The sequence below is a fragment of the Castor canadensis genome, chromosome 6 (assembly GCF_047511655.1).
Source record: "Castor canadensis chromosome 6, mCasCan1.hap1v2, whole genome shotgun sequence".
Taxonomy (NCBI): Eukaryota; Metazoa; Chordata; class Mammalia; order Rodentia; family Castoridae; genus Castor; species Castor canadensis.
The window spans coordinates 17,790,004-17,816,227 of record NC_133391.1 but is presented as its reverse complement, the minus strand read 5'-3'; the positions used below and the strand labels follow the sequence as shown (position 1 = coordinate 17,816,227).

At 41.1% G+C, this 26,224-nt stretch overlaps 1 protein-coding gene across 6 annotated transcripts in view; it reads right to left on the bottom strand.

The window, feature by feature from the left end:
* Window positions 1-26,224, bottom strand: part of Itpr2 (inositol 1,4,5-trisphosphate receptor type 2) — an 842,075-nt gene that overhangs the window by 785,318 nt on the left and 30,533 nt on the right. Inside the window, exon 1 of one of the 6 annotated variants that reach the window (XM_074075819.1) lies at window positions 14,688-18,561. The exons of the other annotated variants lie outside the window; for them this stretch is intronic. The gene's annotated coding sequence lies outside the window, so the exon portion shown is untranslated. Of the gene's footprint in view, window positions 1-14,687; window positions 18,562-26,224 lie in introns of those variants that run through there. 6 annotated transcript variants of the gene reach the window in all.

Below are 26,224 nucleotides of genomic sequence, written 5' to 3'. Positions count from 1 at the left end.
AGAAGGTGCTGTGGACACAAAGATGACCGGGGCCCACTTTACCAGACAGGGGAGGCTAGAAAAAGCTCCCCAAGAAGACCTGACAAATTTTAAAGAACCAGTATTAACTCAGCACATAAGTAAGGGATTTAAATGCACAGCAGAGGGGCATTTTAGTCACTTTCAGCAGCTGTACAAAAGCAGAGAAGAATGCTAAGGGACTACTACTTCTGCAAGAGAACTAGCAGCTTGGCGGTGAATGGAAAACACAGCGCAGTGCTGAAGACAGGACCTGTGGCATTGGGTCCTAAGCTAAGGAACACGAACTCTATCCCATGGAAAATGCTGGACTCTTGAAGGGTTTAAGTTCTGACAGCATGCAAAAGACAACATAAGCAAGAGGCCAAGCCAGCACAATAGCCCACTTCCAGGGAGGTGGGGGTGTGGGGTGTCCTGACTGGACTGGATAGGAGCTTTGGGGAGGCACAGATTTAAAAAGAAAGCAGCTAAACCAACAGCTTAATACCTTGTGGATGTGGGCTGGGAAAATGTGAGGGCAGGGGAAACTGAAGTGGGCCAGACAAACAGGCTTCCACCACTCTTCTGACAATGAGAAGCCCTAGTTTTATGGGGCCCTTGGGATCTCCTACAGGTGACATCTCACTTTGTATTCCAGTAAATATGCATGGGAACTAGACTGAAGGGCTGTGAGAGCTGACAGAGCAAACAGTCCCCATAAAGAAGAGCTTTTATTGGGAGTGTGTGTGTGTGTGTGTGTGTGTGTGTGTTGAATTTTTTTTCCCTCTGCCTCCTTTGGAACACATTTTTAAAAATCTACTCGACTTGGACTGGTTGTGTAGTTTCTCGGATTCCAAATTTACTGCATAATAAAAGTGTTAATAATACATGCCACACCTAATCCACGAGGCTGCTGAGATGCAGAAAAAGATGATGTGTGTGAAAGTTCTCTGTGAACTTTGAAGCCCTATTATGAAGGCAAGCAAGGCAGTATTATTACTGTTGCCTCACTCTTTCAGCAACAGCGTCACCAAGATGAAAAGATGACTAAACTTCCCAGAGCCCTCAGCAAGGAGCAACACAAAGTGGAGTTCTTGGGTTAAACCTGAACACACACCAAGAGCACCCCATTAATGATAAGGAATCCACCCTTTGGGTGTGAGATCCACAGTGTGTTTTCATATAAAATTCTGATATTCTCTGAAACAGAATGCAGTGAGCTAAGGCTACAATCTCCATTACCTTTTAATATCTTTAAAATACGTGGATACAATCACAACTCCAGCATGGGTGGAGTTTTTGACAAACCCAGTTTTTCCTGAGTGCAGGATTTAGCTACTTCAGAACTACCCAAGTCTCCTCCGCCCTACTACCTTGCGTCTAAAACTAGCTCTCCAGTATTTCTTAGTCTCTCGTTTTCTAAAATTAGAGGTGTGCGTACACTAAGAAAAATCTTTAAGGGGTTCTCCAATCAGTAATCAGATCAGTCAGATCAGTGCCACTTTCTAAATAGGTAACAGCCTCTTCAGCATCTCCAGGCTCAAAGCATTAAAAAAAAAAAAAAAACTTAAATGATTTCCTATAATCTGTGTTTTTGGTGTTTGTTTATGAGGTAAATATCCCCCTATGAGGGAGGTTTTTTTGTTTTTTGTTTTATTGTTTTTAAGTTTAACCCTCAGACCCAAGGCCAATATTTGCAGAAATACAGATGGTCAGGCTATGTCAGTAATCCAATAAAACAGGCAATTATAAGAACAATGGCTTAGAGTCAGAACTTCTTTTCTAACAGCTGTGGAAGGAAACTGAGCTCTGCCCAGCAGCATTCACTTTTCTGATTTCAAATTGAGTGGAGGGAAGAAATATAAAAGCCCTGGAGATGGGGGAGGGCAGGAACTCCATGCCATGCAGCACTGAAGTCACAGGACTAACTAACCTCCCCACTCAACTCTGCATAAATTGGCCAATCTACACCTCCACTTCCAATATTCACCATCTAAATAGTTTTGAAAAGCATGCTTTATTCCTATAAAAGTACCTCCTAAGACATTTGTACAATGCACAATTTCTGACTCCCAGAAACCCAGGAGTTCCGTGTTGGCCCACAGGTTGGCTTTGGTGGTGGTGCAAAGAAAACAGGCTTTCTCTTTTCTTCTTCCTAGCACTGTCTTAAGATTTAAATGAGGCAGAGCATATTAAAACATCAACATGTGCCTGTCATTTAACAAAGCAGACATTCAACAAATGGATCTTTCATGTCACTTGTAAAATCATCTCACACTGATTACAGGGAACACAGCTGCCAAGGGCTTCATGACCTCCACATGGAGGAGTGTGGGGGAAGGAAAGGCCCTGGGACTTTCCTTTTCCGATGATAGAAGAGGATGCAGCAAAGTTCAATGATCTCTATGACAAAAAGTAAGCTAGGACTTTCCCAATGATAAATGAAGAGTGTTAGGATAAGGAACAGGAAGACAAGGGGCCACCACACACTAGTAATCAGAATCCAAAGTTGATCATGGGAATGGTAGGCATCCCTTAGCCAAAAATACAACTGTAACTCTGTTTTTGTCTTTCAGCTTCTCTAAGAAACACATGCTGAAATACAGTGTTTTCATAAAACTCTTTATGTTTAGAAGTTTTAAAATGGAGTGTGCTTCATTTGGTGTAAGCATGGGAATTGTAAACCAAACAGCGGTCTCCTTTGCCTTGCCTGAGAGGAGGCTATCTAAGGAGGAAAATGTGTTCTCGGACATTACAAAGGCCAAATAAAATTTATTGTGCATGTTAGCAAACATTAAAATTAATCACAACATGCGTGGCAATCATGAAAATTGCAATATAACTTCCTCTAGCCGAAAGTCAGCTATTTGACTAATGAAGAGGAAGAGAAGTGATCTTTTGTAGTTACAGGCTTAAAAAACAATGAAGTGTTAGACTGTGAAGGAGACTCAGATAAAATTCAACCTTTCCCTTCTCTGACATAAACAACCCAAAATTCAGAGAGTTTTGCCTAGGTCTTTACTGATGGGATCTCTAGATTAGAATAAGTAATAAATACAAGCAAGTTCAACTACACACAGGATGCTTGAACACCATGACAGTGACAGCCTGACTGTGCTAGTCAGCTTTCCATTGCTGTGAACAAAACTCCTGACATAGCCAACTTAATAGGGGTAAGGCTTATTAGGCTCATGTTTTCAGACACTTCCATCCATCGGTGCTTGACATACCACATTCAGGCCTGACGTTCTGGAAAACATTCAGCTACATGAATTTAGGATACAGGGGAACACCAGACTATTAGCATTTTATCAGCATATATTAGTGGTTCAGGAGGGTTCATTGTGACATTTACAAATGTGCTTACAATGTGTCTTAATTAGATTCACCCCCTCCCATCATTCTCCTTCTTACTCCTTCCCTCTTCTTAGAACAATTTCAACAGGTTCTGTTGCTTTTTTTTTTTAATTTAAGCCTAGACCTTAGGTTTATGTTCAACCTAATAGAATTAGAGTGACTGATATGGTTGAATGCGGTTTGTCCCATAAGGATTCATGTGCTGTGAGCTTGGCTTCCAAAGTGGCCTTTAAGAAGTGGGGATTTGTGGAACTAATAGGTCTTTGAGGATGTTGCCCTTGAAAGGAGTGAGACAGTTCTCAAGAGAGGGCTGTCACAGAAGAGCGAGACTGGCTTCCTCCCTCACCAGGCCATCTCTCCCTCTTGCATGAGCTCCCATCATGATGCTATTTACCACAATGTAATATAGTAAAGGAAGCCCTCACCAGAGCTAGGCAGATTTTGGTGCCAAATCTGTAAGCCAAATGTCTTTTCTTTGTAAGTACCCAACCTGAGGTATTTTGTTATAGTAACAGAAAACTGATTAACACAGTGACCATGCAAATCCCTGTGAGCCCAAATTTTTGTCTATTCCTTTTGCCTATGTTTGCACAATACTTATATGTATAATTCCAAATGTAATTGCTGAACCCTGTTCTATAACAGCTGAAAAGCTGAGGCCATTTTTAGGCCAGCCAACAGAAGAATGAGACCCAACCAGGAGAGGAAGGAACTCATTCAGATTATTGGGCTCGATTTTAGGTACCATATTTTAAGTGCCATCCTAACAAATCAGCTTGCCTCCAGACTTGGGTGAATTACAAAACAAGCAAGATATAAAAGTCACAATTATTGAAGAATAGTAGTGGAAACCAAGAAATGCTGAATAGCAGAGAGAAAACGAAGAGTTAGACAACCTCACTTCATATAAACCAAGTGCTACAGGAAAAAAATAGGAGAGGGGGACTTTTTCCAGTATATTGATCTAGGATCAAAACAAAACTTATTTCAATTTAAGGAAAATTGCCAACAACTGGAAAAATCCAAAAAATACAAATTACTGATAGGTATTTAAACTTTACCCAACATGCTGAGGCAGAGCAAAGGACATATGGGGCAGAGGGGCTCTTGCATCAAAAGGGAGGTCCCTTCTACAGCCACCTTCTGCAGCAGAGGTGCTGGGCACAAAAGGGCACAGTTCGTGTCCTGAATTTACATGAAGGCTCAGGCCTCTCACCTGCCTCAGCTGTATTTATTAAACTGTGGTTTGGTGTGCATCCCAGTCTCACAGAAACCAGGAAATTCCAGCCCTGGACCCTATATATAAGTTTTCGACTACTTAATCTCTGTCAGTACTAGAATAAAACATTCATAGTTCATGCCCTATGTAAATATTCACTATTATTACTTCCAACCTCACATTCCAGATGAACAAACACAGTTGTGTTGATAGCCTAGAGTTTTAGAAGTGTGATGCTTTCACTGTGTTGCCACTTGATAATTTTAGTTTGATGGGATACTCCCAAGTTAAAACAAAATGAACAGAAAGCCAAAGGTAGAAGGCATGACAAGCAAGAGACACCCCTCCCCCAACACACAGACAATGCCTGCAATATTTAGTGATGAAGTACTAGGAGTCAAGCACTAGAAAGGCTTTACATAGGTTTTTTTAACCTCCATAGAACACTGTGAGACGGGTTTCACTAGCTCTCCCACTTACCAGACTGTGAAACTGGATATTGTAAAGGTCAGGTTTTCTCTAGGGTCACAGAGCCAGGAAGTAACAGAGCTGGAACTCAAAGCTAAACAATACTCAGAGTCTGTGTTTCTACACAGTAAAGATGGAAAGGACACAACCCTGCTGATCTGTGTGTTTGGAAGGTGGATCAGTAACATGTTGAAGAAGGGAGTGTGGCTCTTGGGGATATACCCAAAAGACTGTGACACAGGTTACTCCAGAGGCACCTGCACACCCATGTTTATTGCAGCACTATTCATAATAGTCAAGTTATGGAAACAGCCAAGATCCCCCACTACTGACGAATTGATCAAGAAAATGTGGTATCTATACACAATGGAATTTTATGCAGCCATGAAGAAGAACGAAATGTTATCATTCGCTAGAAAATGGATGGAATTGGAGAACATCATTCTGAGTGAGGTTAGCCTGGCCCAAAAGACCAAAAATCATATGTTCTCCCTCCTATGCAGACATTAGATCAAGGGCAAACACAACAAGGGGATTGGACTTTGAGCACATGATAAAAACGAGAGCACACAAGGGAGGTGTGAGGATAGGTAAGACACCTAAAAAAATTAGCTAGCATTTGTTGCCCTCAATGCAGAGAAACTAAAGCAGATACCTTAAAAGCAACTGAGGCCAATAGGAGAAGGGAACCAGGAGCTAGAGAAAAGGTTAGATCAAAAAGAATTAACCTAGAAGGTAACACACATGCACAGGAAATCAATGTGAGTCAACTCCCTGTATAGCTATCCTTATCTCAACTAGCAAAACCCCTTGTTCCTTCCTATTATTGCTTATACTCTCTCTACAACAAAATTAGAGATAAGGGCAAAATAGTTTCTGCCGGGTATTGAGGGGGTGGGGGGGGAGAGGGAGGGGGCGAAGTGGGTGGTAAGGGAGGGGGTGGGGGCAGGGGGGAGAAATGACCCAAGCATTGTATGCACATATGAATAATAAAATAAAAATTAAAAAAAAAAAAAGAAGGGAGTGTTGGAGAAGAGGGCTAAGCATGCACAGTGGGCCCTGAGGAGAGGGCATCTGACAGAGTGGCTGAGGATTTTCTACTCCCTGATTCTTGTCTTCTTTCATACCTGGTTTTTTTTCTCCATAACTTTAAATTTGCTTACTGTTCTTTTCCACAATTTCTTAAGTTCTCTGTTTCTCATTAAACACCTCTTTGTGGTTCTCTTTTTTTTTTCTAATCATTTTCTTTTTTGTTTTTAATAATCTTTAGCTCTATCTCCAGTATTTCCATTATTAGTTGTCTGAACTTCCTCCTTACTTTTCTTTCTCTCCTTTTCATGATCATAAATGTTTTCTAAAGAATGTACTATTGTTTTCTTTGGGCAAGGTTATGTTTTTTGTATTTCAAATAAAACCAACCATACATGAGCTGGTTTGTACTCAATTTATAGCTGGCCCTGGTAGCACAGGCCTGTAATCCCAGATATTCAAAACAGGAGGATCATGAGTTCAAGTCCAGCCTGGGTAAAGTAAGCAGCGAGATCTTGTCCCAAAAACAAACCTCAAAACAACAGGGCTAGATACAGGTTCAGAAGGTAAAGCAACTACTTAGCATGTGTGAGACCAGTACCATAAAACAAACAAACAAAAAATTCAATTTAAAATTAAGTTTCAAAGCAAACATGTACCTAATAGAGGACCAGAATATATATATAGTGGAATTTCGACTCAATAAAAGAAGACATTCAGTCGAGTAAGAGTTGAACAGCCATTCTACAAACAATGACACATGGAAGTTCAACAAGCACATAAAAAGATTCTCAGTGTTACTGTCATTGGATAGAACTAACACCATGATTAAATGCCTTTACACACCCAACAGAAGGGCTAAAATGAGAAAGAATGATAAAGCCATGCATTGGCAGGGATGTGAAATGAGAGAAACATCATACATTTGTGGTATGAACACAAAATGCTTCTTTGAAAAACATCTTGGCAGTTTTTTGAAAAGTTAAACAACACATTACCCAGTAATCCCATTCCAAGGTATCTACCCAAGAGAATTAAAACATCTGTCCACACAAAGCCTTGTAAAAAATGTTGATCAGCTTTATTCATTGTAGCCAAAAGTAAAAATGGAAACAACCAAGTTCCATTTCACGTGTAGTAGTATATCCACAGAACTGATGAAAATGAAGAAATGACTGATATATATATATATATATATATATACACACACCAGTGCACCACTGGGTCTCAGAAAGAGGAAAACAGAATGAGAGAGTGAGTAATGCTGAAATGAATAGCCTATAAAATGCACTGAAAGCTGTTGAATAGAGAAGTAAGGAATAGAGGGGATTAATCTGATTAAAGCATAATATATACATGTGTGAAATACCAAGGTAAACCCCTTGATCAATATACACTTTAAAAAATGAAGGACACAAAAGTAAAACAGGCACTGCCTGGGGCTGGATGCCAGTGGGAAGGGGAGAGGGACAAACAGGGTGAAGGATGGTAAATATGGCCAATGTAGTTTGTATATGTGTATGGAGATAGAGCAATGAGCTGGATGCTGGTGACTCCTGTCTGTAATTCTAGCTACTCAAGAAGTAGAGATCAGGAGGATCACATTTCAAATCCAGCTTCAGGGCAAATAGTTCAAGACCATACCAAGAAAAATACCTGTAACAGGGTTGGTGGAATGGCTCAAGTAGTAGAGCGCCTGCCTAGCAAGCATGAAGTATAAAGTTCAAACTCCAATACCACAAAAAAAAGAAAAAAGAAAGAAAATAGAACCATGAAACCTGTAAAAATTGTTCTCCATGAGGAAGAATGATGGAGGGGTGAATCTAAAATACATTGTAAGCACATATGTAAATGTCACAACCTGCCCCCCCCACACACACACACAACTAATTTATGCTGATAAAAAGAGAGAAAGAAGTCACACTGAATGAAAAAAAAAAAAACAGATCCCAAAGACTTCATGTAAGATGAAACTCACCAAAAGGCAGAACTGTTATGTCCAAAAGAAAGTCAATGGTACTGGCACTGGGGTAGGGAAACAAGGACTGACTACCAAAGGGGACTGTGGAAGCTTCTAGATTGGTGGAAAGGTGATTGTAATATTTCCTGTACCACAGTATCCATTTACCAAAGCTTGATAAACTACACACTTAAAATGAGTGAACTGTATGGTACATAAGCTACTGTTCAATAAAACCAAAAAACGTAATAGCCATATTTGTATTCAGCCCTCACTGCTGATCTTCCTATGAACCAGTGGCTTCTCATAAATATTGCCAAGATAAAAGATAACCTTTAAAGGCATAGTAAGGATTTGCTTTAGTTGATTGGGTTGTGGTTGCTTGGTATTCAGACAAGGGAACACTGGACTTGTTTGCTACAACACAGGTCCTAGCTGACTTCCCTACACACGCAGCTCTCAAAAATATGTGAAGAACAACTGATAAGACACACCCAGGGGTGCAGCAGGTAAATCTGGCTAAACCTAGTGAGATAAATTTTCCTAAACATAACACAAAATAAAATTGAGACTTAATCCACTGTTTAATTTGGAGAAGAGAGCAGCCTGGCATCTGTTACTTCTGAAACGGAGGTCATGGGCAAAGCATGCAGGCTCAAAAAGATATGAAGAGAGCCCCACAGCAACAATGACCACTTGACCCCAGCATCAAGAGTAATGACCACACTACAGTGAAACACAGCAAACACTTCAAAACACACGTAGAGGCCATCTCTGAGAGTTAAACTGCCAATGCCACAGATAAAGGGAAATGAGCATTCTAAAAAGACAGGAAAAGAGGAAGGTATGTCAACACTTCACACAAGGATGTCTGGGAAACACTGCCCATCACTGAATCGCGGATCCCACTGCTACAAAAACAAACGCAGATACATACCACTTCATGGGCTTGATTTAAACCTGAGAAGAAAGACTGTGAGCAGCAGTTGGTATCCCTGAGGAACGGAAATAGGCCTTGCAAAGAAGGGAAAATGATTTGCACTTTGTACATTTTATTACTTTTATAAAAGTCTTAAAGAAAATTTCTACACAAAAACTTTTCATTTTTCCAGGAAAAGTTGAACGTATTATGGAATACATATTCCAGCTTGTGTTGAGGTACACTCCTCCTGGATGAAGCCCTATTCATTAGTATTTCAAAAGATGCACACCCTAACACTGCCATTTCTCACCCTGCCTTACAGGAAAGACACCACAGATGACAGTGAGTTTATTTAGCTACCTACTAATGTATATTCCACACCTGTCCTTTTCCATGGACCTCTGCAATTGAGTGGCGCCCACCTGTTCATTTAGTCACAGGTGTGAGGAGGAGCTCAGCTGAGGAAGGTGCGAACATGCAGCTCCGGCAGCCCTCTTGATGCCAGCTGTCCCCAAGGCAGTGCCTCTCAGCCTGGGATGGCCCAGCCCAACAGCAAGATGTTCATGCTAATTTCCAGTTAAGTTTAACGAGAGCACTGGAATTATAGCTTTAAGTTCTCACATGCTGGTGGAAGTGAAAGAACGAAGACTCCACAGCAATTTCTAAGTCCAGTAATTCTAACCTCCTTTGCCAGATCGGTACAAGGGAGGACCTCTACGGCAGACAGGTTTGCTTTGCTTGTTTCTAATTGGTAAGTAAGAATCAGAGCTGTCTATGCAGCACTCTGCATAGACACATACAGAACACTCAATACGTGTTCAATGTGGAGTGGCCGAATCAAGCTACTTAACTCCCATTACCTCATGCATTTCTTGTGTGATGAGAGTACGCAAAACCTACTCTCTTAGAAATGTTCACGTGCACAGTGCATTGTTATTACCCACAGTGACCATGTATTACAACAGAACTCTTGACCTTATTCCTTTAACTGAAATTTTCTATCAGCCAGCTTAATCATGTCTGTGCAGACGTAAGTCCTTCTGTGTGGGTATATCAACTGACAGTGACAGCTTAGGACAGAAGGTATTAACAAGTGAAAGGAGATGGATTTGGAAAAAAATCAAAGTAGAGGAGAAGGATTCTTAATCTTGAAACCATGGGCTCGTTGAGGAAGAAATTCATGGAGGTCCACAGTCCTCTGAAAGTGAAAGAGAACTGTGTGTGCATTTGTAAGTACATTTTTCTGTGGGAGGGTACATAGCTTTTATCAGATTTTTAGTGGGATCTAGGTCCCTTAAAAACCACTACTACCACTCCTGTAAAGGAACATGCCATTGTAAGCCACCTTGGGCGCTGGGGCAGGTAACTGTACAAACAGTGAGCTGCAGATAGGCACAAGCTAAACTCTGCTTTGTTAAGCAGCTGAAGAGGAAACATGTAAAGATTGAGAGGGTGTCTAAAAAGACGCCGTAGAGGAAATTCAGCCCTAAACGTGAACACAGGCAGTGAAGAAGAATGGAAGCAGGCCTGCAAGAAGGACATTTCTCTGCTCCGCCCCCCCCCACCCCTGTGGCTGACAAGGGCGTGCCAGACACCCAAGCAAAGAAAGATAAAGGAAAGGTGAGTGAGCAACTCTCCTTCTGTGTATTCACCAGAGGGACCAAAAGACACACAAAGCATCTGCCGGTGATGTTCACTGTAGTCCCAAACCTGACACAACCTAATGCCCACCTATCGGAGAATGGTTAATAAATTGTTCTAAACAAAATAGGTATATCCACACACTGATTTAGGACAGGCACCTAAATGATGAAAGACAGGAATGTAGAATGGGTCATACTGAGGGGAGGGCGATATGGGAGGGGAGTAAATGAAAAGGACAGAGGAGGGTGAAGATTGTTGAGATGCTTTCTATACACATATGAGTCCTGTCAAAGTCATTCTAAGGAGGAGGATGGGGTAAGAGGGAGAATAATGGAGAGGCTGAACCACCCAACCTCTGGGGCTGGAAATGTTCTCTCTCCCTCTGAAAAAAGGTGGTGGCTACATGAATATGAGCGCACACGCTCAGAGGCACACACAGAGACACACACACATAAACTTCTCAAGTTTACCCTTGATATCCTTAAATTTACATGTAACATTTATGTGTTTCGTTGAATGTATTTCTCAGGTTTTTCTTTAAGTAAAAAACAAGTCTTTTGAATTCCACAGCAGATTGAGGAGCAGGGCAATCTCGGCAAAGTCACAGAATAGTGTCCAGCATATAGCGTGCTCAACTTCACCCAACCACTGACTGGGTTAAAAACCACAATTGCCTCTTATGCTTCATGTCCACAGTGATTTTTTTAAAACTGCAGATTTTTCCTTTAAAACATAGCTAGCATCTGATCTCCTAGACACTCATAAACTTGACCAAATCATCACTGTCTATCTCCTAGCTGTAACAACAGCCTCCAGTTCCGTCACTGCCCCAACTGTCACCCCAACTGTCCATTCTCCACCCAGCAGGTGGAGCGAGCCTGGGACACAGAAGTCAGGTCACTGCCCTCCACCGGCTCTGGCTCCCTAACAGTAACAGCCAAAGCCTCCCAGCACCCATAGGGCCCTCCTTAAGCTTCCTTCCACCTTGCCACCCCAACCGCTTTGCCAACCTCACTTGCCTACATGGACACTCACTAGCTCCAGCTTAAGTGTCTGGAACTCATCCAGAATACCCCTATTTCAGGGCCTTTGCCCCTGATGTTCTGTCCACCTTGGCCTATTCTCCAAGGTGTCAGAACAGCCGATCTGCCTCCTATTCGAGGCTTCGGTTCAAATGTCCACCAGTCCCTCCCTAGCACTGTGGAACAGCAGCTCCATCCAGCCAGCACTCTGGTCACTGCTCCCTTTTTCTACACAGCATCTTACCATCTACACACACCTGGCACACAGGTGCTCAGTCAATGTTTTCTGAATGAACACATGCATGAACACACCAGTGAAAGAAAAAAATGAATAAACAGGGATGAAAGAAATGAGTACAAGTTATACTGGTTCTTTTTTTCAGTTATTGCTTGTATTGAGGGTTGAACTCAGGGCCTCACACTTGCTAGACAAACACCCTGCCACTTGAGCCATGTCCCCAGTTGCATCCCTTCTTGCCTTAGGTCATGTTTTAGATAGGGTCTCGTGTTTTTGTCCCAGGCAGATATGGACCATGACCCTCCTACTTGTTGTCTCCCCTATAGCTGAGATTACAGGTGTGGACTATCACACGCAGCCAGTTGGTTGAGATAGGCCTCGATAACTTTTGCCCAGACTGACCTCAACAGCAATCTTCTTGATTTGATCTCCTACATAGCTGAGAATACAGGCATGAGCCACCATGCCTGTATTGAATGCAGCATAAAACTTAACAATTTTCAGTACAATCTGAAATTTTTGTCATAAATACAGATTGTTTTATCCTAAACAGGAAGGAGAGGGCACAGTAACAGCAGCTTGTACTTCAGCTGGATTCTACTCATGATCTCCCTAAAAACAAGAAAGCAAAATGAAACATACTGTTTTCTGGATTCTCCTGACCATCTGCATAGCTTTTAAAAAGTAGTGACTATGAGCTTGCAAAAGAAAATGTGAATACAGAGGAAAATAACTTTACAGGCAAATTATTACTCGTTTACAGACTGTCAGTTTGCTGTTAAAAGTCAGGCCAGCAATGGTAGGTGCAAATTTTTCAGACAATGATTTGAAAGAGCCAGAAACATTTTCCAGGTAGCAGCAGTAGAAGTGTTCTCAAGGGCTATCAGGCCAACCTGCCAGCAGAACAGGCTTTGATGCTACCTGGAATGACTGAAGACAGAGCTCCTGAACTCCCAGATGCCAGATGAAAAGAGCACCACGTAAAGGAGTCCTGCGCTTCTCTGCTTTCATCCCCACACAAACATGACACAAAGCAGCAGAGACCCCAATATGAAATAGGAGCAGGCTCCACCACACACAGTAATGATTACACACTGTTCTGTTCCTGCTCTGTGAGACTGAAATCTGGCAAGAGACAAAAGCAACCCTCCGCACCATAGGCATACGAGTTTACTTGAGCCATAAATTCTGTAATTCTGTATACTCTTATAATTTGGTGATGGTACCGGATTATTTTTTATAGCTCAAACGGCAAAGTTAAGCAGTCAGCTCATTAAAACAACTGCTACCAACACAGCTGACTTTCATTGTGTGAAGACATACCACAGCCATAGCCTCAAGACAGAGAACAAAATTCCAGTTTTAACAGAGAGAGTCATAACAGGTTTCTTGTGGAAAACAATTGTCAAAAAGCATTTCTACGGTTCTGCCTGACCTACACAAAGAGAATCATATCAGAACAGTTTTTCCTCATGCCCCCAAGTTTGCTCCATTAATGGGCAGAGACTATAAACAATCAATAAATGCCACTTGGGTTGAAATTTAATTCTAAAATGTAAATCTCATTCTTTCAGGAAGGCATCCCTGACTATATTATCTCACAAGAAGCCCCCTGCTCAGACCCCTATATTATATATTTACAATGATTATAAATTATTTTTGCTAGATTGTGAGCCCTGCAAATTCAGAAAGAACACATTAAACTTCTGAATAACCCAGTCATGCCTAACCAGGTGATGCTGAGTGAATTAAATATGAAACATCTCAGTCCATTCATCGCACAGCCAGCTTGAAATGTAATGTCACACCACATGCAAACACACTCAGACATGTACACACCACAGAGACAAACACATATAGACCTGCACATACACACCAGAAACACCCATACATTCACTACATACTTGCTCACACAACATGCAGACATACACACCACACACACACAGCACACCACTCACACAAATACATCACAGACATACATATATACACACACCACAAACACTCACACAAATACACAAAACAGACATATATACACTTACTACACAGAGACACACACATATACAAACACCACCACACACAATACACAACACACACAGAGACATATACACACAGATACACATGCATACACACCTCACCCACATCCATACAACACACACCACACACAAAAATACACCCTTCAGACATACACACAAACACACACAGACACGCATACGCACACCACACAGAGAGACACACATACACACACAACCCACACAGACACACACAATACAGAGATACACACAACCCACACAGATGCACACACCACACACAGAGACTTACAACACACAAGAGACTCCCCAAAACACAGACACATTGTACAAAGATAACACGCGCGCGCACACACACACACACAGGCACACAGCATGCAAGCACGCACACACAAAGGCTCTGGCATAGCTCTCCACCTCTCCATGGTGCTCCTTTGAAGACCTAATAAAAGGTGCGTGCGAATGCGGCCACCCAGAGAAGGAGCACATTCTCTTCCCCCACCCCCACCCTGTGCCCCACATTCACTGAGCTCAGGGCAGACTGTGCTGGCGTTTGCTGTGGTGTCAGGAAGCTGGACCTGAGTCTGCACAGGAAATGAGCAGAAACAACTGGACAATTTGCCATCCAAAAGCACGTGAGCTTTTCTCCAAAGTACTGCTGGGTCCTAGCTGGGAGCAGGTGCCTCCTCGGAGAGCAGAGCTTGTGATTTGGGTCACCCATAACAATCTTACACCCCTAGTTTTCTTGGTGCTGCTCTCTATCACAAAGCACATGACAGCCATTTATCACTGGTGCACACTCACCAATCAGATCTCCACAAAGAAAAGTAGCGGGTACCACAGTAACGCAGCTAAACAGGGTATTTCAAAATCGCACACTGTCGCATGTGTGAGGAGAAGGCTAAACCCTGGGGACACCCATCCCTTCACACTACTTTAAAGTTTTGTTGAATGACTAAGAGAAATTAAACTCATTACTGGGAACTGACTGTAAGACATGAGGTCTATTCAAACATGTGAACCTTGATCAAAGGTACACAGCTTGATTCTCCACTACGTTTTTATTGGTTGCTATATTTACTCTGCAGTTTGAAAGTCCAACATGGAAGCTAGAGGAAGAAAGTAAACTCATGATTAGTTACCATTAACTTTTTTTAATTTTGCAATGCTGGGGAACAAAGCCAGGGCCTTGTACATGCTAAGCAAGCATTCAATCACTGAGCTACTTCGATAGCCCTTAGTTAGCATCATGGCCTGTGCTCCTGCTGGGCATGGGGGCACACACCTGTAATCCCAGCTACTCAGGAGGTGGAGGCAGGGGGATCATGAGTCCAAGGCTAGCCCAGGCAAAGTTAGCAAGCCCCTATCTCAAAACCAAAAATAAGGGGTGGAGGAAGAATAAGAAGTAAAAGAAGAGATGAATATGATCAAAATGTATTATATGCATAGTGGCAGTAAGCAAAGTCCTGAGGCAGAAGAAAAGGAAATAGGTACATGAACGAGCAAAAGAAGTGAGACAGAAAAGGAGAGAGTCTCACAAATGGAGGGGCCTGACATTTTACACTAACAGTTGCACCCCATCTCCAAAACAGCTCCATGGACAAGTTAACTGGCCCAACTTCACACAGAAGCAAAGCTGAACAAGGCCATCTGCCCAAGGCCTTGCAGCTAGCTCATGCCACCCAGACAACAGAACAGCAAAAACCAGGACAGCACACTCCCAGAAAGACGTGCACAGGAGCGAGGAAGAAAACTCTAGAAAGTACATTTACATTTATTTCTGTGCTCTATTTTCCAGTCTTTTGTGCACGTCTGATAATGTACACAACTCAGTATTACGGCACACACACGGGTATCTAGTCAGACAGTTTGAAACACTGCTGTCCTATAGCTCAGAGCAGAGACGTCCACTTCTGTGGGGCAGTTTTCACAGTCACAATGGTAGCTGCAGAACTAATCTCAACTATTAGAAACAGTGCTGCAGCCATGAGGCCTAGGTGGTGGTCACCAAGGCAGACTCCTGTCCTCCCTTCACTTCTCTACACTTTCCGACAATAAACACCCCTCTCTGAAATGTCAAAAGCATCATCGTATCCTGAAGTTTCAAAGACCCTAAATCAACACTGCAGAACGTGATTTTTAAACCCAGATATAAAAGAATCTTTACTCCTTGCAGAATCCCACAGAATCGCAGAGCTGTGTGTCTAGACTCAGGGGTCAACGCAGATGCAGGGTTAGTAATTAACTCTTAGGGGTAAACAGTATCGTTTTTAAAAAGATTAAACATTTCACAGCACACATCTAAAAACATCTTCATTACAACGCACACACACATCCCTCAGGGATCCCTAACTAGAACTGGATGCAAGAATGGGCAGGATTTTCTATATTCTCCTTAGTTTGAATAAGTTAGCCAGCATTTTCTTTTAAATTTTCTTATAAAAATATTTACAAAACTTATACTTTTTAATAAGCAGTTTATTGATCTCAATGGACCACACACAGCTGGCACTGTCTCCTCCGTGACTGAGGTCAAGAAGCCAAATACAAACCTTCCAGGCACCTGTAGAATGATGGCAAAACCTCCAGTGTCTACCAGCACACCTTACAGGTAGAAAGTGCTTCATAAATACAGAAATTGATGAATGATGCACACATGAATTCCCATGTATCAAAAGAAACACCCTCTTCAGATGTAGGCGATTGGGCTGTATTCGTGCCATGAACTAACTTACAGTAAGAATTTCCCTCCTTCAGTAACAGGACAGTTGTCCTGCCAAATTTCTCCCACAGGGATATAACTTGTGCTGCATTTGAACTCTGGAACTTCCGAGCACTAGGCTGGTCTCTAGGACTTGAGCCACCCCACCAGCCACACATCTGAAGCCAAATTCAAATGGGTGATGTTTCCCTTGCCGATGTAAATCAGTACGTGTTGGCAAGGAGCAGGTGTGTTCTAGACAACACTGTCCATTTATCTCAGCAAAGGAAGAGAAAGAGCAACTTGTAACTGTTTGCCTTCCCTGAACAGCTGCTATTTAAATGTAGGTATCATTCTATTGTAAATCATATTTTACCTAAGGAAATTACATGAGTTTTGCAAACAGCAAGCAAATCTACACAAATTAAATACAGAATAACTGATACTATGGGCTGGCACACACCAAGTGAATTACTAAGGAAGGTGACAGAATGGTTTTAGGACAGTGAAATTCCTCTGCCTGGTGCTACACTGGTGGATAGCTGTCATTGTACATTTGTCAAATCCCACAGAATGTACACCACATAGAGTAGGCACTACTGTAAACTACAGGCTGTGGGTGATAATGGCGTGACAAATTAGGCTCCCTAATTATAGCAAATGCTCAACTCTGGTGTACATGTCGGGCCAAGGCGTGTACAAGAAATCATTATATTTGCACTCCCATTTTGATGTGAACCTAAAACGGCTCTAGAAAACAAAGTATTAAAAAAAGAGCAAGGCTAGTTTTGAGCTCTGACCATTTAGTTCCATGATTGGGTCAATATAATTACATGCATATACTCATACATATGTGAAACTGTTTGCATAATATATATTACATACAAATCCATTAATTACATTCTGGATACACCTGTTGTCATCTGCCCTTCTATTTAAGAGCCACACTAGAGGGTGTGCACATCTCACTGTGCTCTTTATTTACATTTCCAGGTACTGCCACTAAGTTAAAGTGACTTTCCTTTACTGTGGTAGGATTGGGCTGCCAGCTCCCGGCTGCCCTGCATGGAACTCCACTTGCTTCTGCTGCCTCCAGACATTCAGACAGGCTTTCCACATGCAGAGAAGGAATTAAAAAAAAAAAAATTCTGAGCCTGGACTTGAAACTGGACTTGGATTATTTCCTAGTGGATTACATACCTCCAGTCCCTTTGAATGTATTTTGTTTTTAGATAGCATCTTATTAACTTTGACCAGGCTGGCCTCAAACTGTGATTCTCCTGTCTCTCTCTGCTCCTGCAGCTGAGATTACAGGTGTGTACTGCCATACTTGGCTTCATTTCCCATTTCCTAATGTCACTGAATATTCCTGAGAACATTAACTTCTGTGGGGATACATTGTGATACATTAAATATTTCTTTCTTTTGTATGTCTAAGGTTCCTCTGTTACACATAATCCTATGATAAACATCTCATCTCATATGTTCTCAATTTTTTGTTTGACTCAACAATCACTACCAATTCAATCACTCACAAACACTTATCAAGGGCCTACTCTATTCTGCTGTAAATAAATTGTGTATAGCATTAGCTATACACAAAGCTTACCCTCAAGGGGCTTCCAGAAAAGTCCTTCTCCTGTTCCTGATTTTCTCTGCCTCTGGGGTATACCTGCTGACTTCCTGACTACTAGTCACTTATGGTCACCTAACTCCTCCCCCTCTATTGCTCTTAACACTCGTCACAACACTCATCACTTCCTACCATTCAGTTAAGCCTACTCCTAACTTCTAGTTCCTAACTTGAGTAAATACTTCAAAAGATCCTTTCACACTCTTAAAAATTATGAGTGTATTTTTAATACACTCTTAAGTAAGAAATCTGGGGAGTTGTCTAAATCTATGCTTACTATATTACAAATCATAACTGAGAAATACACATTGCAATAAAACATTTCATGAGCAGACATTTCATGAGCTAACAAAGAGATGTCATCATCAAACTTCAAGTAGCTTCCGGAACACACTATATGGGCAAGAAATAATGAGAGTATAAAAAGTAAATGATGTCTCAGAATCATGAAAACTGTTGGGTGTGGCAGAGACCCAAGGGTCACCAGGCCAGGTCCTGACAGGCTCTGTCCTGCGCCTTCTCATGTTACCTAATTCACTGCCCTTTGATGGATGCCTGTACTTTCTCCACATAAAAAGTGACCGCTGCTCATGTACCAAAGGCTTTTCTCAACTAAGTCAGCATTTCCAGGCGTTTGGAAGTCATAAAATCCAGACTGGCTAATAAACTTTATTTAGAAGAGAAAAAGGAATAGGCAGAATATTAAAGAAGTCTCTAGAACAGTGCTGCACATTCTGTGTTGGGGGAGAGTGGACAGCCATCTTGTTCCCCTGGCTTACATAGCATAGGCAAGTCAATGGAATTATCTTTCTTTGATTTTACACTGCTGGACAAATATGTATAAGAATAAAAGGGAAATCAAGAAATAGGAATGGGCTTCCACTGTCATTGTTTTAAGTTAAAAAATTAGCTATACTCATTTGCTTTTTGCTTTTTTCCCATTTTGCCACTGGACAGTCACACTACTTTTTGAATATAACATTTGGGGTATTTGATTTTTTTTCTCTGTTCTATAACCGTTATAGAACGTAACTCTCACCTGACTACATGGTCACCTTCCTTTAACTACTTCTCTTGCAATATTTACCCATATCCAGGTATTTAATTATGCAGATAGAATCAGAGTTCAAGTTGCCTATCAGTGAAACTTCTTACAAGGCAAACTGGTGCAGCTTACCAAAACAGAACCAGAAGGACAAAAATTCTAAGCCCTGTTTCTAAGCAGTGCTGAAGCTTATGTTCTTTAGAAAATGCTAGTTTAAGGAGCCATTTTAGCCTACCTGCAACTCGAGGACAGGACAGTCTCTAGATAAGCTTATTTTTTTCCAGCTCTTCATGGCTGTGAGAACCTCTGGAAATTGAAGTTTAAGCACTTCCAAGTCATCCAGTGAAGACACACACACACACATACACACACATACACACACACACACACGCACACGCACGCACCCCACTCCAATGTCAGTCCTATAGTCAGTGAAACACACACACACAACCCAAACATTAGAGAGGTACTGGGACTCAGTGAGTTCCCAGGGATCTAACATTTTTCATTTTCAAGATATAAATCTCTGCTGAAGTCCCCAACTAAAAAGGGACAAACAAGGCTGGAGAACAAGCTGAATCCCTGGCGCTAGCCAACTAAGGTTGGGTCTTTATTGTGAGAGATGCTTTATTAGCATATCACCCACCTTATTCTTTAAAACACAAAGTTTCAAAACCACATTTGTAAAACAAACATTGCCACCTGTCAGCATGTTTGCTTTCTTCTGAAATTGCTGTATTTACCTTGAAAACCACAATCTATACACAAGGGCACTTGATCAGAGAAGACCTTTAAACTGCTCACTCACTAAGTCAACACCTGGGGAGGGTAGACAGCTCACTGGGACTTGAATACACAATGTGCAAACCAACTCTTTATCCAAGGCTCTTCACAAGAACCTCAAAAAGTGAATGATTGTTAAGCTTCTAGGAGATTTGTGGAGACTTTCAGAAAAAATAATATTTGTTAATCTTTTTTAATCTTCAGAAACTAGAGAAGAAAGATCCCCCAACCACCAGCCATACAGGCATAAGCTCATGCATTTTCCCACTTAAAATAATAAATAGGCATATAACACTCTCTCTCCCACTGGAGATAATTTTACTTTAGTTATGCTATAGCACATGTAAAATAGGAACCAACTTCACATTTTAATAAATACATATTTTTAAAATATGCCTAATACAAGATAAGGACATAATAGTTACCTCAAAACATCTACTATTTAATCCACTGAAGAGAGTTTTAAGTGAGCCAAAGTTCCAGGACCACAAGCAGTTCATGTTTCTCACTGCAATGTGTTCCCAGAAACTACATTATAATAAAATTATACTTTCCATAGGAAATTCTATTGAAATAATTCATTTGGAATTGCATTCCTAAAAAATCCAAAGTCAATAATGAATACACCAGGGATAGAATTTCTCTAACCCTCCACCATTTCCCCAAAAGTAAAACTGTGGCCTATAAATATCTGAAGATCTCACCAAAGACCTTCCTATGAGGCCCAGAGCAGCAGAGCTGAATGAAAAAGCTCCTTCTCGTCACCCCAGACAGACGGCTCTAGAGGTAAGAAAAAATCATAGAAATGTGGCTTCATTTTATCAGTGAAGCAGAGACAGTATTTCTGGGTCAAGTGAACTTCTAACCACCCCTCCAACCTTGAGGTAGCCAAATTCCTTCTCTGCCTCAGTCTTTCCAGAAAAATGTGCAAAAGGAGTTACACATTATGTAAACTTTGAGTCTGTCTCCTTTCTCTCAGCTTAATGCATTTAAGATTCTTGTGTGCAGTCGGCTGCATCGGAGTTCATTCCACTGTGTGGTGAACCATTGTGTGTATCACTTGCCTACTACTCATCATTTGAAGGAGAGTTTCCTTATTTCCAGGTTTTGCCACAAATGTTCATCCACAGAGCTCTGTGTAAACTTAGGTTTTCAGTGTTCTTTTGCAATGCTTGAGTGAGATTACCAGGTCACATGGCAGGTACATGCTGAGCATCGTAAGTATGCCAGTCGGAGGTGTATGCAGCATTCTGTACACCACCAGCAGTGTGTGAGTCTGCGCAGCTGCATGGCATGCAGGCTTTAGGTATGTGGACACTCCAGTGAGCACAACTCTGCGTCCTCTCAGCTCACATTCTCCTAAGCTTTGCGCATTCTTAACCACACGAGCCTGTCACGTTATCACATACCTCTGTGTCTCAGCCAGAAACACCTCCTCCACCTCAATCCTCTCCTTTCCACCTGGCTAACTGTCCACTTTTCCACAGCTCCAGATGACCTCTATTCTCTAAATTCAAAGCCAGTTACAGTCCTCTCCTCTGTACTTCTATGGCCCCTAGGCTTAAAGGGCAGTAGAATTAGTGGTTAAGGACTTTCAAATAGTCTTTCCATCTAGATGTATGGTTTTGGGGAAGTTACTCAACCTCTCTGTGCCTCCAAGTACTTTCAGGCAGGCACATGTCCAGTTCACTGACCACCATGTTTCTCAGCCTCCTTGCAGCAAGATACAGATACGTTATCAGTGTTCTATGGCTACAATAACAAATCACCACAAAATTGACAGCTCAACAAAACAGAAATTTATTCTACCACAGTCCTGGAGGCCAGAAATCCAAAGTCAAAGATGCTCTCCTGCCTGTTCCAGCTATGGTGGCTCTAAGTTTTCCTTGGCTTATACCAGAGCAAAACTTCCTAACCCTGTCTCCATCTTCACACGGCTTTCTCTTCTGTGTCTGTATCCTCCTTTTCTGTCTCTTATAATAACATGTGACACAGGATTTATGGTCACCTGAGTAATCCAGGGTGATCTCATCACGAGATATTTAATCACGCTGGCGAAGACCCTTTTCCCAAATAAGTGCTCAGTCACAGGGTCTGGATATTAGGGCATGGACATGTCTTTTGCGAGGCTACCATTCAATCGGGTATACTATGTGACCATGAGATATGAGTGGGACTGGTATGTGAAATTCCAGGCATCATCTTGAAAGAAGAATCTACTTTCCTCAGCCTCCTTTTGTCTCCTTTCCTTGGAAATAGTGACTACCTATAGCAACTTTTGAAGCCATGAATTGAGAATGAGTGAGTTGTCAACGTAGTCCCACATCACTCACCTGGGACTATTAAATGGAAGAGAAATAAACTTCTAACTTATATAGGTCACTGGGTTTTTGTAATTGTGTTTTTAATTTTAGGTGTTTTTGAATTTCTGTTACAGCACCTTATGTAATATAAGGGGATAATAACAATATTTTTGTAGTAATATATACCACATAGAGATGTACAGGGATTAACTGGATTGATAAAATATAAAGCAATCAGAAAGTTACCTGACATATAATAAGGACTACATAAACAGTTATTAGAAGCAGTGGCAGAAGAATACCTTTTATCAGACTTACTTGTGCATCACATGCAGAAGACCAACTTTACTAGGGCAATGGCTTAGGGCCCTCATCTCTATTACACTCAAAAGAATACCAAACATTCCCTTACTGTAGGAAAAAGAAATGCAATCTGCCTCTTCACACCAATTATTACCCTGGGAGTTACTTTCATGAAAAGATGCATCTTAGGCCTCAGGAGCCTACATGTCCCTCCTCACAGGAGGCCAAACACTATCTTAACTAAGATGCTTTACTCAGCACTCAAAATAGGAAATTTAAATCTCCATCCTCCCACGATACCTTCACCATACCTTGTATTTAATAGCCCTTATCTCCGTCTACCTTAAGTTGTTATTATTTATATAAACATCTTATCTCCCTCATTAGATTATAAATTCCTTGAGAGCACCATTTATTTCTGACTTGTCTGCACTATAACAAGTAGTTCACACACTGCAGTGCATACTCTGCAGAACATATGCAAGATCTTACTGTATGTTTGAAGCTGGCGGTCTTCATACTTTCTTATCAATAGGCTGTCGGACCTTGAACACGTATTTCACTCTCCTAAGATATGTTATCACAATCACAAAATGAGACTATAGCAGATTAAATAAAGTAACATGGAGAAAGGCCATCGTAAGCACTCAAAGATTTCAATATTTGGGATTTTCTATTCTTGAAAAGGGTAGTGCTGACTATTAAATAACATTAAAATGTTGACAGAAAATATTTACTCAGTACTTAGACAACTAACTTCATATTAAACATGAGAAGGGAGATTTTGACACATGAACCCACAGCTAATGAGAACCAGCTCACGGACACATGATTTGTTGGAGTGGGGATTTCTTCTTACCGCACTATACCATGGGTTCAGTATTTGATAATTTTCTGCCCCTCATTTCTGAATCTTGAAGAAGAGCTAACCATCACAATTAAAGTCACAAATCAATCAAAGTTTAAATATCATTCATATTTTAGACACACAATTCATTGGGAGTACTGCTTTCAAGTGTAATTTAAACGACTTCCAAAGAGATCCTATTTTATCACTTAAAACCACAAGAGCTTCCCTCTGATAGAGACTAGAATATCTTAAATATAAACCCTTGTACAACCCAACTAGCTCAACAAGAGAAGCAAAGAGGTGATGCAATCTGTTTTTACCTCACCCTCAAAGCTTATCTGAAACCTCACTGAGAAGAATAAGCTTATTATCCAATTTCCAGGGCCACTTAAGAGTTTAGTAATGGGGATTAGGAGCACATGGTTGATAATACGGTGACTTACCATGAATACCCAGGATCTACACAGTAGTAGAAACATTTCACTCAAGGATTTTAAAGGTTTGTAATAGAAACGATGGGGTCATTGGCTTGGAAATCCACCCCAATTTTCTAACGTTCTTTGAGCAGCAAATTATCACGCAGAGTATTTGGGCTAACTAAAAACGCAAGGTGCAGAAGCAAATCCGTCCAAGACTCTTGGGCAACAGGTGTGGCCTCCAAAGATGAGAGGCCTTTCTGAACTAGCTCAATTGTACTATGTTTAGTTCTTGCCACACCTCTAAGTTCACAAAGGGCTTCAGAATACCCCACGGCAGCACAATGAGGCACAGGAAAAGCCCTGAAGAATCTGTAGGTAGCCACAGGTAAAAGCACTAGAACAAAATTAAGACTGAGGAAAAAACATCTGCAGGACTATAATCATTCTAACAAATATTTAATGGCTGTTTGCGGAAAAGGACTAATGTTTAATCTATGTGCTATTGCAGGACCAACAGGCAGAATTTAGTGGGCAGCATGGTACAGAGGTTAAAAACAAACCACTCTGGAGCTGTAAAACTTGGTCTTAGTCTCAGCTCTACCACTAATGAGCTCAGCGACCTTAATTTCATCCTTAACTTTCTCAACTGCAAACTTGGAATAGCAACAATTCCTACCTCATGGGGTTTTCATGATGGCTAAATAATAAAGCACAGGAAGCCTCAAATGCCAGCAAATGTTAGCTGACTTCAAATATGAAATTATTTGTCTTCATTAAAAATTATACTCATGCCAAACCTAAATAAGTTCAATACAGTAATTGTCAAGTGGTGAAGGAGGCATTTCAGCTGGTCATGGTGGTCCGTCACTAGGCTAGAAAAGATTGGCGTGTTCCAGGACAAAAATGGCAGAGCAAAGCAACTTTCCGTTCACTGTATGGGTATGTGACCTCCATGGAGAAGGCAGATGGTGAAGTTCTGCCTTCAAAACTACTTCTGTGACTTACTGGAAGAGAAGGAACTAAATAAAAGAAATAACCTTTCCCCAGGTCACTGGTTTTCACCTCCTGCTTTTACTTTATTTATAATTCCTGAAGCATTCTGACTACTTCAAAATGACCTGACGCTTGCAGAAGTGGCCCCAAAATGGGCTTGGTGGGTTGTGAAATAACAAAGTGCCAAATGATTACAGAGTCTCAGAGGTGGAACTTTCTAGGCTAAAAGGCCCAACACTGGCGAGAGCCTAATCAGCCAAGCAGCTGTCCTCAGTCCTCCTGGACCTGGCTCTCCCTCCTCCAGTGCTTCTGTGTTTTATCACCCTCATGGGTGCCTTCTTTTAAGTCAGATTCTCCTAACTGAAAAGGCACGTGTAGCAATATGCACAGACTTTTGGAAAAATTTACTCCTGTAGGAGGGCTTTCTGAAGAACGAAGAAATAAGCAAAGGGCTTAGGAAACAAAAAGGAAGAAAGAAAAAAGAAAAGAACATAAAATAATAATAACTGTCATAATTTAGTGTGAGGAAAGAGGGCTAAATTGTGTACCAAAAAATAAAACAAATAATAAATCATGATGATATTATGTACCTATTGATATGAATTAGAGAAGGGCACTTAAAAGTGTCAAGGTCAAAAAACAGAAGAGACTAAAGAAGTGTCACAGACCAGAGATGCAGAAGAAGACACAATAAACAAATGCAACATGCAATCCAGGAAAAACTAGTCAAGTCGGAATTCAGTCACTGATAATGTACAAATCGTGATTTCTTAGTTCTGACAAATGCCCTCTGGTTATATGAGATGAGAATGTTTGAGGAAAGAGGGTGGAAGAGAATTCTCTGTACCACCTTTATAACTCTTCAGTACATCCAAGTTTATTCCAAAGTTTCAAGTGTATCTTCTAAAAATGTAGAATATCTAAATGGAAAAATGAGACCTGTTGAAACTATTCCAGGAATAGGGGAAGAGAGGATAAAGGAGAATGGTGGAGGGGTGAATTCAACTATGATATATTTGATATACTGTAAGAACTTTTGTACAACACCAGTACAACACCCAGTACAACAATAAAAAAAAAAATAGAGACTATCTGATTGTTAAAGGAACCTTACTTAAGAGATGGCTTCTGTGCTTCTGTTAACATTACTCTCATCGTATGGTTTCTATTGAAAGATGGCTGTCTTTGGAAATTGTTTGTTAGAACTTAGTTTCTCTGTTCATAAGTGAGGCAACTGTGAATAGTCAAAAGAATATGGCATGATTGTGTTTTGGGGAGAATCATCTTAACCTATTCAGAACTTTGGTGCCT